Here is a 19,018-nt window from a genome sequence, read left to right as displayed (position 1 = left end):
AAAAAAAGGAAATATCAATTATTTATGGGAATTCCTCGATGCATCAATTTCTCTATTGCAGGATCAATGGAATTGTGAGATTGATTTCATATCATTTTATTATTATTTTGTTTTTACCTGATGTTGTTTTAATCGTTTTCAAATTGAGGAGTCTTCGGGGCCCCGACCATAAAACCGTTTATAGTCCTCATTATTATGCATCTCGTATATCTCCGTGATGTTTATCTTATTGTCAGAAGTAGACATCTCTCATGGAAATTGTGATACTGGAAAAGAAAGTTCGTCAACGTTTCTGTGAGAATGACCGTAGGTCAATAAAACATGAATGTTACCATCGAGAATCGCAAAATAAATTCACAACAGAGAAAAGCGATAATTACGCTTATGTCGTATAGGAATGTTACTATATTCTTATTGATGGTATATTTAAAGACCAGTTTTGTTGATGGGTGGCAGTATACAGTTTTTTTATGTGGTCATTGGTGTTGTTTTAGTGTATTAGTTTATATCTTTGAGAAGGTATAACCTTGATGAGGTAGACAACTTGATGTCTCGTTATTTTTTTCGGAATTGGGTTTTGAACTGTGTTGAAGATTAACATTTGTTCAGTCTCGAATTTGTGTCTACCAACAAAAGTCGGGCTGAACTTGTAGTAGGATTTCCTTACTGCCAACACGTGTTCGTTTTGTAAACCTGTTCCGGGTTGGGATTAACATGAAATTTCGCTCAACCGATTTTAGCCTTGTTGAAAAAGAAAAAAACCATCCAAAATAATAATAAAAAACAAATCATGAATTTAGTGTACCATTCCGTTTATCTAGACTTAACTTTTGTTTCGATCAATTCGGATTCTCCCGAATCATTGACTTCTAGATTCCCACGCGTAAGGTCCCTAGCATCAATGGTGAGTGTTCCAGGGAAGGGACGAAACAAGAGAGAAGTGCAGTTAAATCATTGATTTGGCATATGTAATATCTCAATACTATATTTGTATTATGTCTCCAATTGAAGGTCCGATTTTATTATATTAAATGTTATCGTATGTTTCATATACATGTATGTAGAGTTTTGGTATTTGGGTTGTGGGTAGATATATTATGTGAAAATACACGGGGTTTGTCGACAATTGAAAATAAAAAAATAGCAGAAGCATTTTCTTGATAATCGTTACAATGCTGATTCGTGCTGTGTGGAGAATGTTTTAGCACGAATTCAGTATGAAGGTTCCGTGGTGTAGTGGTTATCACGTCTGCTTAACACGCAGAAGGTCACGAGTTCGAAACTCGTCGGAACCTGATCCTTATTTTTCTTCTATTGTTATCTTTTATTGAATGATTTCGATAGACACTTGAATGGACGCTTGTCTATTAGCAGTGTTGAAATCTACATTCATCGGTTTACATTTTTATTCTTATTACCGACATAATTATCCTAGATACCATTCTCAACTGGCCCTAACTCGATTTGATTTTTGTGGAGTTTATTGACATTTTTCATTCCCATAAATAATTGTGATTGATTTTGATTTCGTAGATTTTTTAGCAGTATTGAAATTTGCCATATCTCTTTTGATTTTTGTGGAATAGGTTTTTCGTGCCCATAAATAATTGTGATGTGATATGTTTTTCGCCGTATTTGCCATATCTCTTTTGGCAGGTCTGCCGGGGGGAGGCCGTAATACCTGGTGGACATAGGCGCTATACGAAAGACAATACTGTAATAATTGATGTTGTAGACAACAAATCGTTGAAAGCCTACAAAGTTATTGATGTGATAACTGAACTGTGCGGCGAAGGTTCGGTATTTGCATGCGTCCCGAAGTCCGGGAATTTGTTCGAGGTCACCCTAGAGGGTAGAGCGGGGATCAACATATTACTGGACGGTGTTTTGATTGACGGAAAAAGGTACGAATGTCATGATATCACTAAGAAGTTCACGCTGGTTAGTTTTCTACATCTTCCAGCATATATCAGTGATGATGAAATAAAAGAAAAACTTGAAATTCTTGGTGTTGATTTAGTATCCCCAATAAAACGACGTTTCTACAAAGGAACAAGTGTAGCGGATGGAACAAGATATGTACGTGTAAAGCTACCCCCTAGTTTGAAATCATTGCCATACACTATGAAGTTTGGCAAGGAATATCATCGTGTAATACATGACAATCAGTTAAAAGTGTGCTCACTGTGCTATTCTGATCAACACCTTTTCAAAGACTGTCCCCAGTTTGTTTGTTTTACATGTGGTGGTCAAGGACACTTCCGAAAAACCTGTAAAACGCAGCCGTGTACTCGCTGTGGCGAGGTGAGGTATGCATGTGATTGTGTGCGTGCAGCCAGGTGTATCGATACACTGTGTGACCGATGCGGTGTGTATAACTGCAGGTGTTTTGACACGGAGGCCAATCGTGACGACAGTGAATTGGTCGGTGAGGAGGAGTCGGCAGACGACTGGGTTGAGACGGAAGGGAAGGGACCCTCTGATGACTGTGTCAGTGTTGCTGCTGAGGCTGATAATGAAGATGCTGATATGGTGATGGATTCCAGAAGTGAAGACGGTGGTATGGCTCCTGTGGTGGAGATTAGCAGCGCTGTTGATGAGGAACACACCTGTGAGAATCTCGAAGTTAGTTTGACTGCTGAGTCATTAACTGATGATGATGATGAGGATGATGTTAGCGATGATGATGATAGTGAAGAAGGAAACTACGCGGAAGGTATTTGGAGTCAGACAGACGTCATTTTGAGTGATGAGAGGTCGAACGTTTGTGGTTCTCCTGTATACGGCGATGTTTTTCCTCTCCAAGGTATGACAGTCCAGCCAAAAATGGAGAGTGAAAAGATGGGGGATGAGAGACTTGATTCGGGTAGGCAGAGTGGTGGAAAGGGGCGCGATTGTCTAAAACAAAGGGTGGGAGACTGTGGTGTGAAGAAAAAGAAAAAGCAGAAACACAAAAAAGTTAAGAAAAATTTAGAATGAATTTTGTTTTCTTGGTTTTTCTTATGTTTACGTGTTTGTCTTTAAATATAAATGGTTTGAGAGATGTAGTCAAGATAAGGAATGTTTTTGAATATTGCAAATATAACCATTTTGATGTAATATTGCTACAAGAAACATTCTGGGATGATAATTTTGTTAATCAAATTAACCATTTGTGGGCAGGTAAGATTATTTCTAACAATAGCAATGACCACAGAAAAGGTGTTGCTATTTTGATATCAAACAATCTGAAAGATAGTTTAATTGAATTTGACGGTTATGGTGGGAGAGTCTTGCGAATAAAAATTGAAATAGAAGATATGAAATGGAATATTGTTAATATTTATGCGCCTAATATTGTGAGTGACAGAAAAGTATTTTTTGATCAGTTAAAAGATTGGCTAGTGCCTTTTACAGAGAACCTGATTACAGGGGGTGATTTCAATACAACCTTATCTACACTTGACCGTACTGGTGCTACGACACACCAGGTAAATCCCAGTGTGACTGCATTGAACAGTATAATGTTTACATGTGACGTTTACGATATTTGGCGAAAAAGAAACAGAAATTGCGCTATTTTTTCTCGTAAGATGATTAGTAATGGTAAATTATCACAAAGCCGTATAGACTACTTCTTAATTTCAAAAGGACTAGGTCCTTATGTACAGAACATTTACTACAATGATACATCTTTCAGTGATCATTGTTTTGTAGTCATGAAAGTAGACTGTGCTTTAGGAAGTAAAGGTCCTGGTATTTGGATTTTTAATAATTCATATCTATTAGAGGATGATTTTAATAACAAAATCAGATATATTATTACAGAGGCCAGAACTTGTGATTTGTATATCAGTGAACCCAAAGTCTGGTGGGACAATTTGAAATACAAAATTAAAAAGTTTTCTCAGGTCTATGGTAAAGACCGGAGTAAACGACGTAATGCTGAATTTTATAGAATTCAAAATAAGTTACAAGCGTTTTCTTGTGATATTGCTAATGGAAAAAAGTTTGATTGTGATAAGTATGAAGCGTTACGGCATAGTTTAGAAAAGTTTGAAGGCGAAAAATGTAATGGGGCAGTTTTAAGGTCAAAGGCTAAATGGGCTGTAGATGGAGACAAATGTACTGGTTACTTTTTAAGGTTAGAGAAATATAGACAAGGCTGTAATGCGATTAAAAAACTACAAAGTATAAATGGTAAAGTTGTAAGTAGTGAAGATGAGTTATCTCATGAAATATTTAATTTCCATAGTGAGTTGTATAATTGTACCAACACATCTGATGATGATATTGATCATCTTTTGTCCTATATTGATACAACAGTGACCGATGAAGATCGTGATAAGTGTGACGCATCTATCACTGTTGATGAAATTAAAGAAGCATTGTTTGGTATGTCTAAAAACAAAAGTCCTGGTTTAGACGGACTTACTGTTGAGTTTTATTGTCATTTTTTTGAGGATTTGCGTTTTGTATTTCCTCGTGTTGTTCATAGTATCTGGGAAGATAAAGAACTTTCCAGAACTATGAAACAAGGTGTTATAAATCTTGTCTATAAAAAGAAGGGTGATAAATCTTTGTTAAAACATTGGCGCCCAATTAGTCTCCTAAATGTAGACTATAAAATACTAGCCAGAGTTATGTCCAATAGACTTAAATCAGTCTTACCCTCTATTGTTTCAAGATTTCAGTCATGCTGTGTACCTGGTAGAGACATCTCTGACACTATTTTTAGTGTCCGAGATATTATTGATGTTATTGATCAGGAGAATTCTGAGGGTTACATACTTAAAATAGACCAACAGAAAGCTTTTGACCGTGTTTCACATTCATATTTGTTCAAAGTTTTACAGAAATTTGGTTTTGGGGAAAATTTTATTAATTGGGTTAAGATTTTTTATTCTAAAATCTCTAGCTGTGTTAAGTATAATGGGAATCTTACAAAGTTTTTTCCTGTGCACAATTCAGTTAGACAGGGTTGTCCGATTTCGGCTATGCTGTACGTTTTGACTGCTGAACCTTTGGGCTGTATGTTTTCAAAATCTCCTGATATTTCTGGTATCAAAGTGCCTTGTGCAAATTTCGAGTCAAAGGTATATCAACACGCTGATGATACTACCTTGACACTAAGTGACAAACAGTCTATTAGTAAAGTTTTTAACTTATTAGAAGTATATAGTAAAGGTTCAGGAGCCAAGATAAATAAAGATAAATCGGAGATCTTGTGTGTAGGTAAAGGAAGTATTTCCAATGATGAAGTGGATCAGTTAAGCATTACTGTATGTAAAAAGAGTATATGTGTACTTGGTGTTTATGTTGGTACAGATACTAATGATTGTAATATGAAGAATTGGGAGAATAAAGTTAATTCTATTAAATCTATTTTAAGGTCATGGTCTCAAAGACAGCTGACTCTACATGGAAGAGCTACTGTAATTAGTGCCTTACTTATGTCAAGGTGTTGGTATTGTATTACCTCTCAGACAATACCTTTGGTTTTTATAAATAATATTAAGAAAGCATGTATAGATTTCTTATGGAATAATGGTGCTCACCTGGTTGCCTATGATACTATAATTGGTAAAAGGGAAGTCGGGGGTCTAAATATTCCGGACATGGAATTAAAACTAAGATCGTTTAGGTTGAAATTTTTGTTCAGGTGGTTGGATAATTCCTGTAGTGCTGCTTGGAAATGTATGTGTCGATATTTCTTTAACAAAATTCTGAATTTACAGTTGGGTACAGAAGTAATTTATTGTAAATTCTCTGATAAGTACCTTAGAGTATTACCGATCGTTTATCGGGAGATGATAAAGGCATGGTATGCCTTTCAGGCTGTTAATGATGTATTTTATGAAAACAGAAACAGTTTCTTTGTATACGAACAACCATTGTTTTTTAATTCTACTATATTAAAGAATGACAATCCTGTATTTATTGATGCCTTTGCCAAGGCGGGTATTACAAAAGTGAAACATTTGACACTTGAACTTGTACCTAAGTTCCTTTCTGCTCATGCAGTAGCAGACATTGTCAGAGAATATAATGCTGACATTTCAGTGGATATTATTTTATCCGATTTTAACTTGATTATGAGTTGTATACCAGCTGAATACAAGAAAACAGTTTTAACCAGTGTTCACACAAATACTAGTACGGAGTGTCAACCTTATGTCGTGTACAAGGATGACAATGGCACCACGGTAAAGATTTTTCCCAGGTCTACTCGGGAATTTATGCGTGTTTTATCAGACGTTGTTTTAAAAAGCCAAAGGCGGTAGATTACTGGTCAGACATTTTTGAAAATGCTGATTTGAAGCCCGTTTTTTCTATAATGTATATGCCCTTTTTGCCCTCAGATATCATTGATGTCCATTTTCGCACTGTCCACAATTCTATTTTTACTATGGACAAGTTGATGAAAATTGGTAAAGTAGATAGTGATGTTTGTCTTGTGTGTAATATAAAAAAGGAAACATTACAACATATGTACTTTGAATGTTCGGAACTGTCAGACTTCTTAGATTATATTGATATGTTAACAAGGAAGTTGCTTAAGGATGCTAACCCCACTTATATTGTTGATGTGTCTCTTAGGAAGCTGGTTCTTTTTGGTTACACTAGAAAAATTAAAGGAACAAATCATTTTTTCCTCAACTTCTTGTTAGGTGTAGTCCGTTTTTGTATTTTTAAAAGAAGAAATCTTGTAGTGAATAAAATGTCAAAGGTTGATTTGAGGAATTTTTTTATGTATACTCTTCGTAAATATTTTGACTACGTACAAATTTACTACAAGGTGAACAATAAACCGTTTCTTTTTGCCAAATACATGGTACAGAATAATCACTTGTTAGAGAAGAATAATTCTTCAGAAAGAAATTTAGTACTGTCATTGTGAATTATGTTAACGCAATATTTGAGGGTGTGTATTATAAAGCCTTTATTAGATTAAAGACACATTCTATTTTTATTCAATCTGATGGAATGATAAAATACTCACTATTTCACATTCGAAGAGACCGACATGTATTGTTTTTTAATGATTATTTGATTATCATATTATGTAAGCTATGATATTGTCATCGATCTATATATGCACTGTGAGGAACCTCCGGCAATGTTTCAGGCCCTATTTGCTGGTACATTAAAATTAATTTAAAAACAAAAAAAAAAAAAAAAAAAAAACACGCAGAAGGTCACGAGTTCGAAACTCGTCGGAACCTGATCCTTATTTTTCTTCTATTGTTATCTTTTATTGAATGATTTCGATTGACACTTGTGCAAATTGTACATTTCGGAAAATCATTTTCATAAGGGTTTCGTGGTGTAGTGGTTATCACGTCTGCTTCACACGCAGAAGGTCGCGAGTTCGAACCTCGCCGAAACCTAAAAATTACATTTTTATTCTTATTACCGACATATCTTGCATTATCCTAGATCACCATTCAACTTCATCGCAAACATTAAAGTCAACTAGGAATAATCAACCTAACTTTTCAGTAAATATAGCGAATTAAATCAACTCGACTATCAAATATTTCGATCGAAAAGTATGTGCGGTTCTGTGGTGTAGTGGTTATCACGTCTGCTTTACACGCAGAAGGCCGCGAGTTCGAACCTCGCCAGAACCTCTCAGCATTTTTTGCAAATGGCACTATTTGGAATCCCAGATCCTCTTATTAGCCGATTGGGTGAAAGAAAAAACCCAACACCGCAGTTCAAGTTCAATACATGTCATGTCGATGCGTATCATTAGAATACTTTCAATACACAGACACTCTCTGCGTCTAGCATTATTTTAAGATGTTTACCAGGATATATATATATTTAGTTCTTTATCTATTTATCTGATTGGTAGCGTAAAATGATAAACCTACAATGAAATGACAGTCGAGACAGTATTTCCGTATTGCTATACCTAAATATATCTTGTTTCATAAATGAATATTTAAAACCACTTTTATCGTAAATAGATCATTGGTCCTGTAACAACAATAACAGTTTGCAATAATACACGTTTATGACATGGTCAATTAGTTTAGAAGATATTTCCTGATAACACCATGTTCCATATGCATTAGGAAACAATCTTAAGCATTAGTTATCAACCATATCAACTAAATATTACCCTTCATCAGTGATAATTCTGTTACTGAACTACCCATTCACATCTGTATTTAAACCACAAGGATTAGTCACTTTAAACCTGGGTAAATATCGCAGAAATAGCCTAAAGATTTCATGGAAATTGACAAAGCAAACAAACAGTTATAGAAATTGATGAAAGCATCAACTTCTCTATTACAATATTACAACCAAAAATCTTGTAATACTAAAAAAAAGGAAATATCAATTATTTATGGGAATTCCTCGATGCATCAATTTCTCTATTGCAGGATCAATGGAATTGTGAGATTGATTTCATATCATTTTATTATTATTTTGTTTTTACCTGATGTTGTTTTAATCGTTTTCAAATTGAGGAGTCTTCGGGGCCCCGACCATAAAACCGTTTATAGTCCTCATTATTATGCATCTCGTATATCTCCGTGATGTTTATCTTATTGTCAGAAGTAGACATCTCTCATGGAAATTGTGATACTGGAAAAGAAAGTTCGTCAACGTTTCTGTGAGAATGACCGTAGGTCAATAAAACATGAATGTTACCATCGAGAATCTCAAAATAAATTCACAACAGAGAAAAGCGATAATTACGCTTATGTCGTATAGGAATGTTACTATATTCTTATTGATGGTATATTTAAAGACCAGTTTTGTTGATGGGTGGCAGTATACAGTTTTTTTATGTGGTCATTGGTGTTGTTTTAGTGTATTAGTTTATATCTTTGAGAAGGTATAACCTTGATGAGGTAGACAACTTGATGTCTCGTTATTTTTTTCGGAATTGGGTTTTGAACTGTGTTGAAGATTAACATTTGTTCAGTCTCGAATTTGTGTCTACCAACAAAAGTCGGGCTGAACTTGTAGTAGGATTTCCTTACTGCCAACACGTGTTCGTTTTGTAAATCTGTTCCGGGTTGGGATTAACATGAAATTTCGCTCAACCGATTTTAGCCTTGTTGAAAAAGAAAAAAACCATCCAAAATAATAATAAAAAACAAATCATGAATTTAGTGTACCATTCCGTTTATCTAGACTTAACTTTTGTTTCGATCAATTCGGATTCTCCCGAATCATTGACTTCTAGATTCCCACGCGTAAGGTCCCTAGCATCAATGGTGAGTGTTCCAGGGAAGGGACGAAACAAGAGAGAAGTGCAGTTAAATCATTGATTTGGCATATATAATATCTCAATACTATATTTGTATTATGTCTCCAATTGAAGGTCCGATTTTATCATATTAAATGTTATCGTATGTTTCATATACATGTATGTAGAGTTTTGGTATTTGGGTTGTGGGTAGATATATTATGTGAAAATACACGGGGTTTGTCGAATATTGAAAATAAAAAAATAGCAGAAGCATTTTCTTGATAATCGTTACAATGCTGATTCGTGCTGTGTGGAGAATGTTTTAGCACGAATTCAGTATGAAGGTTCCGTGGTGTAGTGGTTATCACGTCTGCTTAACACGCAGAAGGTCACGAGTTCGAAACTCGTCGGAACCTGATCCTTATTTTTCTTCTATTGTTATCTTTTATTGAATGATTTCGATTGACACTTGTCCAAATTGTACATTTCGGAAAATCATTTTCATAAGGGTTTCGTGGTGTAGTGGTTATCACGTCTGCTTCACACGCAGAAGGTCGCGAGTTCGAACCTCGCCGAAACCTAAAAATTACATTTTTATTCTTATTACCGACATATCTTGCATTATCCTAGATCACCATTCAACTTCATCGCAAACATTAAAGTCAACTAGGAATAATCAACCTAACTTTTCAGTAAATATAGCGAATTAAATCAACTTGACTATCAAATATTTCGATCGATCGTAAGAGTATGTGCGGTTCTGTGGTGTAGTGGTTATCACGTCTGCTTTACACGCAGAAGGCCGCGAGTTCGAACCTCGCCAGAACCTCTCAGCATTTTTTGCAAATGGCACTATTTGGAATCCCAGATCCTCTTATTAGCCGATTGGGTGAAAGAAAAAACCCAACACCGCATTTCAAGTTCAATACATGTCATGTCGATGCGTATCATTAGAATACTTTCAATACACAGACACTCTCTGCGTCTAGCATTATTTTAAGATGTTTACCAGGATATATATATATTTAGTTCTTTATCTATTTATCTGATTGGTAGCGTAAAATGATAAACCTACAATGAAATGACAGTCGAGACAGTATTTCCGTATTGCTATACCTAAATATATCTTGTTTCATAAATAAATATTTAAAACCACTTTTATCGTAAATAGATCATTGGTCCTGTAACAACAATAACAATTTGCAATAATACACGTTTATGACATGGTCAATTAGTTTAGAAGATATTTCCTGATAACACCATGTTCCATATGCATTAGGAAACAATCTTAAGCATTAGTTATCAACCATATCAACTAAATATTACCCTTCATCAGTGATAATTCTGTTACTGAACTACCCATTCACATCTGTATTTAAACCACAAGGATTAGTCACTTTAAACCTGGGTAAATATCGCAGAAATAGCCTAAAGATTTCATGGAAATTGACAAAGCAAACAAACAGTTATAGAAATTGATGAAAGCATCAACTTCTCTATTACAATATTACAACCAAAAATCTTGTAATACTAAAAAAAAGGAAATATCAATTATTTATGGGAATTCCTCCTCGATGCATCAATTTCTCTATTGCAGGATCAATGGAATTGTGAGATTGATTTCATATCATTTTATTATTATTTTGTTTTTACCTGATGTTGTTTTAATCGTTTTCAAATTGAGGAGTCTTCGGGGCCCCGACCATAAAACCGTTTATAGTCCTCATTATTATGCATCTCGTATATCTCCGTGATGTTTATCTTATTGTCAGAAGTAGACATCTCTCATGGAAATTGTGATACTGGAAAAGAAAGTTCGTCAACGTTTCTGTGAGAATGACCGTAGGTCAATAAAACATGAATGTTACCATCGAGAATCTCAAAATAAATCCACAACAGAGAAAAGCGATAATTACGCTTATGTCGTATAGGAATGTTACTATATTCTTATTGATGGTATATTTAAAGACCAGTTTTGTTGATGGGTGGCAGTATACAGTTTTTTTATGTGGTCATTGGTGTTGTTTTAGTGTATTAGTTTATATCTTTGAGAAGGTATAACCTTGATGAGGTAGACAACTTGATGTCTCGTTATTTTTTTCGGAATTGGGTTTTGAACTGTGTTGAAGATTAACATTTGTTCAGTCTCGAATTTGTGTCTACCAACAAAAGTCGGGCTGAACTTGTAGTAGGATTTCCTTACTGCCAACACGTGTTCGTTTTGTAAATCTGTTCCGGGTTGGGATTAACATGAAATTTCGCTCAACCGATTTTAGCCTTGTTGAAAAAGAAAAAAACCATCCAAAATAATAATAAAAAACAAATCATGAATTTAGTGTACCATTCCGTTTATCTAGACTTAACTTTTGTTTCGATCAATTCGGATTCTCCCGAATCATTGACTTCTAGATTCCCACGCGTAAGGTCCCTAGCATCAATGGTGAGTGTTCCAGGGAAGGGACGAAACAAGAGAGAAGTGCAGTTAAATCATTGATTTGGCATATGTAATATCTCAATACTATATTTGTATTATGTCTCCAATTGAAGGTCCGATTTTATCATATTAAATGTTATCGTATGTTTCATATACATGTATGTAGAGTTTTGGTATTTGGGTTGTGGGTAGATATATTATGTGAAAATACACGGGGTTTGTCGAATATTGAAAATAAAAAAATAGCAGAAGCATTTTCTTGATAATCGTTACAATGCTGATTCGTGCTGTGTGGAGAATGTTTTAGCACGAATTCAGTATGAAGGTTCCGTGGTGTAGTGGTTATCACGTCTGCTTAACACGCAGAAGGTCACGAGTTCGAAACTCGTCGGAACCTGATCCTTATTTTTCTTCTATTGTTATCTTTTATTGAATGATTTCGATTGACACTTGTGCAAATTGTACATTTCGGAAAATCATTTTCATAAGGGTTTCGTGGTGTAGTGGTTATCACGTCTGCTTCACACGCAGAAGGTCGCGAGTTCGAACCTCGCCGAAACCTAAAAATTACATTTTTATTCTTATTACCGACATATCTTGCATTATCCTAGATCACCATTCAACTTCATCGCAAACATTAAAGTCAACTAGGAATAATCAACCTAACTTTTCAGTAAATATAGCGAATTAAATCAACTCGACTATCAAATATTTCGATCGATCGTAAGAGTATGTGCGGTTCTGTGGTGTAGTGGTTATCACGTCTGCTTTACACGCAGAAGGCCGCGAGTTCGAACCTCGCCAGAACCTCTCAGCATTTTTTGCAAATGGCACTATTTGGAATCCCAGATCCTCTTATTAGCCGATTGGGTGAAAGAAAAAACCCAACACCGCATTTCAAGTTCAATACATGTCATGTCGATGCGTATCATTAGAATACTTTCAATACACAGACACTCTCTGCGTCTAGCATTATTTTAAGATGTTTACCAGGATATATATATATTTAGTTCTTTATCTATTTATCTGATTGGTAGCGTAAAATGATAAACCTACAATGAAATGACAGTCGAGACAGTATTTCCGTATTGCTATACCTAAATATATCTTGTTTCATAAATGAATATTTAAAACCACTTTTATCGTAAATAGATCATTGGTCCTGTAACAACAATAACAGTTTGCAATAATACACGTTTATGACATGGTCAATTAGTTTAGAAGATATTTCCTGATAACACCATGTTCCATATGCATTAGGAAACAATCTTAAGCATTAGTTATCAACCATATCAACTAAATATTACCCTTCATCAGTGATAATTCTGTTACTGAACTACCCATTCACATCTGTATTTAAACCACAAGGATTAGTCACTTTAAACCTGGGTAAATATCGCAGAAATAGCCTAAAGATTTCATGGAAATTGACAAAGCAAACAAACAGTTATAGAAATTGATGAAAGCATCAACTTCTCTATTACAATATTACAACCAAAAATCTTGTAATACTAAAAAAAAGGAAATATCAATTATTTATGGGAATTCCTCGATGCATCAATTTCTCTATTGCAGGATCAATGGAATTGTGAGATTGATTTCATATCATTTTATTATTATTTTGTTTTTACCTGATGTTGTTTTAATCGTTTTCAAATTGAGGAGTCTTCGGGGCCCCGACCATAAAACCGTTTATAGTCCTCATTATTATGCATCTCGTATATCTCCGTGATGTTTATCTTATTGTCAGAAGTAGACATCTCTCATGGAAATTGTGATACTGGAAAAGAAAGTTCGTCAACGTTTCTGTGAGAATGACCGTAGGTCAATAAAACATGAATGTTACCATCGAGAATCTCAAAATAAATCCACAACAGAGAAAAGCGATAATTACGCTTATGTCGTATAGGAATGTTACTATATTCTTATTGATGGTATATTTAAAGACCAGTTTTGTTGATGGGTGGCAGTATACAGTTTTTTTATGTGGTCATTGGTGTTGTTTTAGTGTATTAGTTTATATCTTTGAGAAGGTATAACCTTGATGAGGTAGACAACTTGATGTCTCGTTATTTTTTTCGGAATTGGGTTTTGAACTGTGTTGAAGATTAACATTTGTTCAGTCTCGAATTCGTGTCTACCAACAAAAGTCGGGCTGAACTTGTAGTAGGATTTCCTTACTGCCAACACGTGTTCGTTTTGTAAATCTGTTCCGGGTTGGGATTAACATGAAATTTCGCTCAACCGATTTTAGCTTGTTGAAAAAGAAAAAAACCATGGCCCGTCGATTTGATTTTTGTGGAATATTGACATTTTTCATTCCCATAAATAATTGTACACGTGGTTTGTCGAATATTGGTGATATTCACTGATTTTCTGTGTGGAGTCGTACCTTTGCGCATAGTTAGCAGTGTTGAAATCTACATTCATCGGTGGTAAGCTTTGATTTTTGTGGAATATTGACATTTTTCATTCCCATAAATAATTGTTATTTCCCCGATTTTCGATTTGCCATATCTCTTTTGGCAGGTACGTGCCGGGGGGATGGGGTCCTCTGGGCCCCCTCAGGCCGTACCTAGTGGACATAGGCGCTATACGAAAGACAATACTGTAATAATTGATGTTGTAGACAACAAATCGTTGAAAGCCTACAAAGTAATTGATGTGATAACTGAACTGTGCGGCGAAGGTTCGGTATTTGCATGCGTCCCGAAGTCCGGGAATTTGTTCGAGGTCACCCTAGAGGGTAGAGCGGGGATCAACATATTACTGGACGGTGTTTTGATTGACGGAAAAAGGTACGAATGTCATGATATCACTAAGAAGTTCACGCTGGTTAGTTTTCTACATCTTCCAGCATATATCAGTGATGATGAAATAAAAGAAAAACTTGAAATTCTTGGTGTTGATTTAGTATCCCCAATAAAACGACGTTTCTACAAAGGAACAAGTGTAGCGGATGGAACAAGATATGTACGTGTAAAGCTACCCCCTAGTTTGAAATCATTGCCATACACTATGAAGTTTGGCAAGGAATATCATCGTGTAATACATGACAATCAGTTAAAAGTGTGCTCACTGTGCTATTCTGATCAACACCTTTTCAAAGACTGTCCCCAGTTTGTTTGTTTTACATGTGGTGGTCAAGGACACTTCCGAAAAACCTGTAAAACGCAGCCGTGTACTCGCTGTGGCGAGGTGAGGTATGCATGTGATTGTGTGCGTGCAGCCAGGTGTATCGATACACTGTGTGACCGATGCGGTGTGTATAACTGCAGGTGTTTTGACACGGAGGCCAATCGTGACGACAGTGAATTGGTCGGTGAGGAGGAGTCGGCAGACGACTGGGTTGAGACGGAAGGGAAGGGACCCTCTGATGACTGTGTCAGTGTTGCTGCTGAGGCTGATAATGAAGATGCTGATATGGTGATGGATTCCAGAAGTGAAGACGGTGGTATGGCTCCTGTGGTGGAGATTAGCAGCGCTGTTGATGAGGAACACACCTGTGAGAATCTCGAAGTTAGTTTGACTGCTGAGTCATTAACTGATGATGATGATGAGGATGATGTTAGCGATGATGATGATAGTGAAGAAGGAAACTACGCGGAAGGTATTTGGAGTCAGACAGACGTCATTTTGAGTGATGAGAGGTCGAACGTTTGTGGTTCTCCTGTATACGGCGATGTTTTTCCTCTCCAAGGTATGACAGTCCAGCCAAAAATGGAGAGTGAAAAGATGGGGGATGAGAGACTTGATTCGGGTAGGCAGAGTGGTGGAAAGGGGCGCGATTGTCTAAAACAAAGGGTGGGAGACTGTGGTGTGAAGAAAAAGAAAAAGCAGAAACACAAAAAAGTTAAGAAAAATTTAGAATGAATTTTGTTTTCTTGGTTTTTCTTATGTTTACGTGTTTGTCTTTAAATATAAATGGTTTGAGAGATGTAGTCAAGATAAGGAATGTTTTTGAATATTGCAAATATAACCATTTTGATGTAATATTGCTACAAGAAACATTCTGGGATGATAATTTTGTTAATCAAATTAACCATTTGTGGGCAGGTAAGATTATTTTTAACAATAGCAATGACCACAGAAAAGGTGTTGCTATTTTGATATCAAACAATCTGAAAGATAGTTTAATTGAATTTGACGGTTATGGTGGGAGAGTCTTGCGAATAAAAATTGAAATAGAAGATATGAAATGGAATATTGTTAATATTTATGCGCCTAATATTGTGAGTGACAGAAAAGTATTTTTTGATCAGTTAAAAGATTGGCTAGTGCCTTTTACAGAGAACCTGATTACAGGGGGTGATTTCAATACAACCTTATCTACACTTGACCGTACTGGTGCTACGACACACCAGGTAAATCCCAGTGTGACTGCATTGAACAGTATAATGTTTACATGTGACGTTTACGATATTTGGCGAAAAAGAAACAGAAATTGCGCTATTTTTTCTCGTAAGATGATTAGTAATGGTAAATTATCACAAAGCCGTATAGACTACTTCTTAATTTCAAAAGGACTAGGTCCTTATGTACAGAACATTTACTACAATGATACATCTTTCAGTGATCATTGTTTTGTAGTCATGAAAGTAGACTGTGCTTTAGGAAGTAAAGGTCCTGGTATTTGGATTTTTAATAATTCATATCTATTAGAGGATGATTTTAATAACAAAATCAGATATATTATTACAGAGGCCAGAACTTGTGATTTGTATATCAGTGAACCCAAAGTCTGGTGGGACAATTTGAAATACAAAATTAAAAAGTTTTCTCAGGTCTATGGTAAAGACCGGAGTAAACGACGTAATGCTGAATTTTATAGAATTCAAAATAAGTTACAAGCGTTTTCTTGTGATATTGCTAATGGAAAAAAGTTTGATTGTGATAAGTATGAAGCGTTACGGCATAGTTTAGAAAAGTTTGAAGGCGAAAAATGTAATGGGGCAGTTTTAAGGTCAAAGGCTAAATGGGCTGTAGATGGAGACAAATGTACTGGTTACTTTTTAAGGTTAGAGAAATATAGACAAGGCTGTAATGCGATTAAAAAACTACAAAGTATAAATGGTAAAGTTGTAAGTAGTGAAGATGAGTTATCTCATGAAATATTTAATTTCCATAGTGAGTTGTATAATTGTACCAACACATCTGATGATGATATTGATCATCTTTTGTCCTATATTGATACAACAGTGACCGATGAAGATCGTGATAAGTGTGACGCATCTATCACTGTTGATGAAATTAAAGAAGCATTGTTTGGTATGTCTAAAAACAAAAGTCCTGGTTTAGACGGACTTACTGTTGAGTTTTATTGTCATTTTTTTGAGGATTTGCGTTTTGTATTTCCTCGTGTTGTTCATAGTATCTGGGAAGATAAAGAACTTTCCAGAACTATGAAACAAGGTGTTATAAATCTTGTCTATAAAAAGAAGGGTGATAAATCTTTGTTAAAACATTGGCGCCCAATTAGTCTCCTAAATGTAGACTATAAAATACTAGCCAGAGTTATGTCCAATAGACTTAAATCAGTCTTACCCTCTATTGTTTCAAGATTTCAGTCATGCTGTGTACCTGGTAGAGACATCTCTGACACTATTTTTAGTGTCCGAGATATTATTGATGTTATTGATCAGGAGAATTCTGAGGGTTACATACTTAAAATAGACCAACAGAAAGCTTTTGATCGTGTTTCACATTCATATTTGTTCAAAGTTTTACAGAAATTTGGTTTTGGGGAAAATTTTATTAATTGGGTTAAGATTTTTTATTCTAAAATCTCTAGCTGTGTTAAGTATAATGGGAATCTTACAAAGTTTTTTCCTGTGCACAATTCAGTTAGACAGGGTTGTCCGATTTCGGCTATGCTGTACGTTTTGACTGCTGAACCTTTGGGCTGTATGTTTTCAAAATCTCCTGATATTTCTGGTATCAAAGTGCCTTGTGCAAATTTCGAGTCAAAGGTATATCAACACGCTGATGATACTACCTTGACACTAAGTGACAAACAGTCTATTAGTAAAGTTTTTAACTTATTAGAAGTATATAGTAAAGGTTCAGGAGCCAAGATAAATAAAGATAAATCGGAGATCTTGTGTGTAGGTAAAGGAAGTATTTCCAATGATGAAGTGGATCAGTTAAGCATTACTGTATGTAAAAAGAGTATATGTGTACTTGGTGTTTATGTTGGTACAGATACTAATGATTGTAATATGAAGAATTGGGAGAATAAAGTTAATTCTATTAAATCTATTTTAAGGTCATGGTCTCAAAGACAGCTGACTCTACATGGAAGAGCTACTGTAATTAGTGCCTTACTTATGTCAAGGTGTTGGTATTGTATTACCTCTCAGACAATACCTTTGGTTTTTATAAATAATATTAAGAAAGCATGTATAGATTTCTTATGGAATAATGGTGCTCACCTGGTTGCCTATGATACTATAATTGGTAAAAGGGAAGTCGGGGGTCTAAATATTCCGGACATGGAATTAAAACTAAGATCGTTTAGGTTGAAATTTTTGTTCAGGTGGTTGGATAATTCCTGTAGTGCTGCTTGGAAATGTATGTGTCGATATTTCTTTAACAAAATTCTGAATTTACAGTTGGGTACAGAAGTAATTTATTGTAAATTCTCTGATAAGTACCTTAGAGTATTACCGATCGTTTATCGGGAGATGATAAAGGCATGGTATGCCTTTCAGGCTGTTAATGATGTATTTTATGAAAACAGAAACAGTTTCTTTGTATACGAACAACCATTGTTTTTTAATTCTACTATATTAAAGAATGACAATCCTGTATTTATTGATGCCTTTGCCAAGGCGGGTATTACAAAAGTGAAACATTTGACACTTGAACTTGTACCTAAGTTCCTTTCTGCTCATGCAGTAGCAGACATTGTCAGAGAATATAATGCTGACATTTCAGTGGATATTATTTTATCCGATTTTAACTTGATTATGAGTTGTATACCAGCTGAATACAAGAAAACAGTTTTAACCAGTGTTCACACAAATACTAGTACGGAGTGTCAACCTTATGTCGTGTACAAGGATGACAATGGCACCACGGTAAAGATTTTTCCCAGGTCTACTCGGGAGATTTATGCGTGTTTTATCAGACGTTGTTTTAAAAAGCCAAAGGCGGTAGATTACTGGTCAGACATTTTTGAAAATGCTGATTTGAAGCCCGTTTTTTCTATAATGTATATGCCCTTTTTGCCCTCAGATATCATTGATGTCCATTTTCGCACTGTCCACAATTCTATTTTTACTATGGACAAGTTGATGAAAATTGGTAAAGTAGATAGTGATGTTTGTCTTGTGTGTAATATAAAAAAGGAAACATTACAACATATGTACTTTGAATGTTCGGAACTG

At 35.3% G+C, this 19,018-nt stretch overlaps 9 non-coding genes across 9 annotated transcripts; all 9 read left to right on the top strand.

The window, feature by feature from the left end:
* Positions 1–1,222: 1,222 nt before the first annotated feature.
* On the top strand, positions 1,223–1,295 carry Trnav-aac (transfer RNA valine (anticodon AAC)). Its single transcript has one exon. It is a non-coding gene; the product is annotated as a tRNA-Val (tRNA).
* A 6,002-nt stretch (positions 1,296–7,297) lies between these two features.
* Positions 7,298–7,370, top strand: Trnav-cac (transfer RNA valine (anticodon CAC)). Its single transcript has one exon. It is a non-coding gene; the product is annotated as a tRNA-Val (tRNA).
* Positions 7,371–7,540: 170 nt separating this feature from the next.
* Trnav-uac (transfer RNA valine (anticodon UAC)) lies at positions 7,541–7,613 on the top strand. The gene has a single exon. It is a non-coding gene; the product is annotated as a tRNA-Val (tRNA).
* A 1,926-nt stretch (positions 7,614–9,539) lies between these two features.
* On the top strand, positions 9,540–9,612 carry Trnav-aac (transfer RNA valine (anticodon AAC)). The gene has a single exon. It is a non-coding gene; the product is annotated as a tRNA-Val (tRNA).
* Positions 9,613–9,704: 92 nt separating this feature from the next.
* Positions 9,705–9,777, top strand: Trnav-cac (transfer RNA valine (anticodon CAC)). Its single transcript has one exon. It is a non-coding gene; the product is annotated as a tRNA-Val (tRNA).
* A 175-nt stretch (positions 9,778–9,952) lies between these two features.
* Trnav-uac (transfer RNA valine (anticodon UAC)) lies at positions 9,953–10,025 on the top strand. Its single transcript has one exon. It is a non-coding gene; the product is annotated as a tRNA-Val (tRNA).
* A 1,929-nt stretch (positions 10,026–11,954) lies between these two features.
* Trnav-aac (transfer RNA valine (anticodon AAC)) lies at positions 11,955–12,027 on the top strand. The gene has a single exon. It is a non-coding gene; the product is annotated as a tRNA-Val (tRNA).
* Positions 12,028–12,119: 92 nt separating this feature from the next.
* Trnav-cac (transfer RNA valine (anticodon CAC)) lies at positions 12,120–12,192 on the top strand. Its single transcript has one exon. It is a non-coding gene; the product is annotated as a tRNA-Val (tRNA).
* A 175-nt stretch (positions 12,193–12,367) lies between these two features.
* Trnav-uac (transfer RNA valine (anticodon UAC)) lies at positions 12,368–12,440 on the top strand. Its single transcript has one exon. It is a non-coding gene; the product is annotated as a tRNA-Val (tRNA).
* The last annotated feature ends 6,578 nt before the right edge of the window (positions 12,441–19,018 follow it).

The sequence above is a fragment of the Ylistrum balloti genome, unplaced genomic scaffold (assembly GCF_031769215.1).
Source record: "Ylistrum balloti isolate Yb309-2 unplaced genomic scaffold, AGI_CSIRO_Ybal_v1 Utg371990, whole genome shotgun sequence".
Taxonomy (NCBI): domain Eukaryota; kingdom Metazoa; phylum Mollusca; class Bivalvia; order Pectinida; family Pectinidae; genus Ylistrum; species Ylistrum balloti.
Note: the sequence above shows the minus strand (reverse complement) of the source record. Positions and strands in the feature narration are given on the sequence as shown.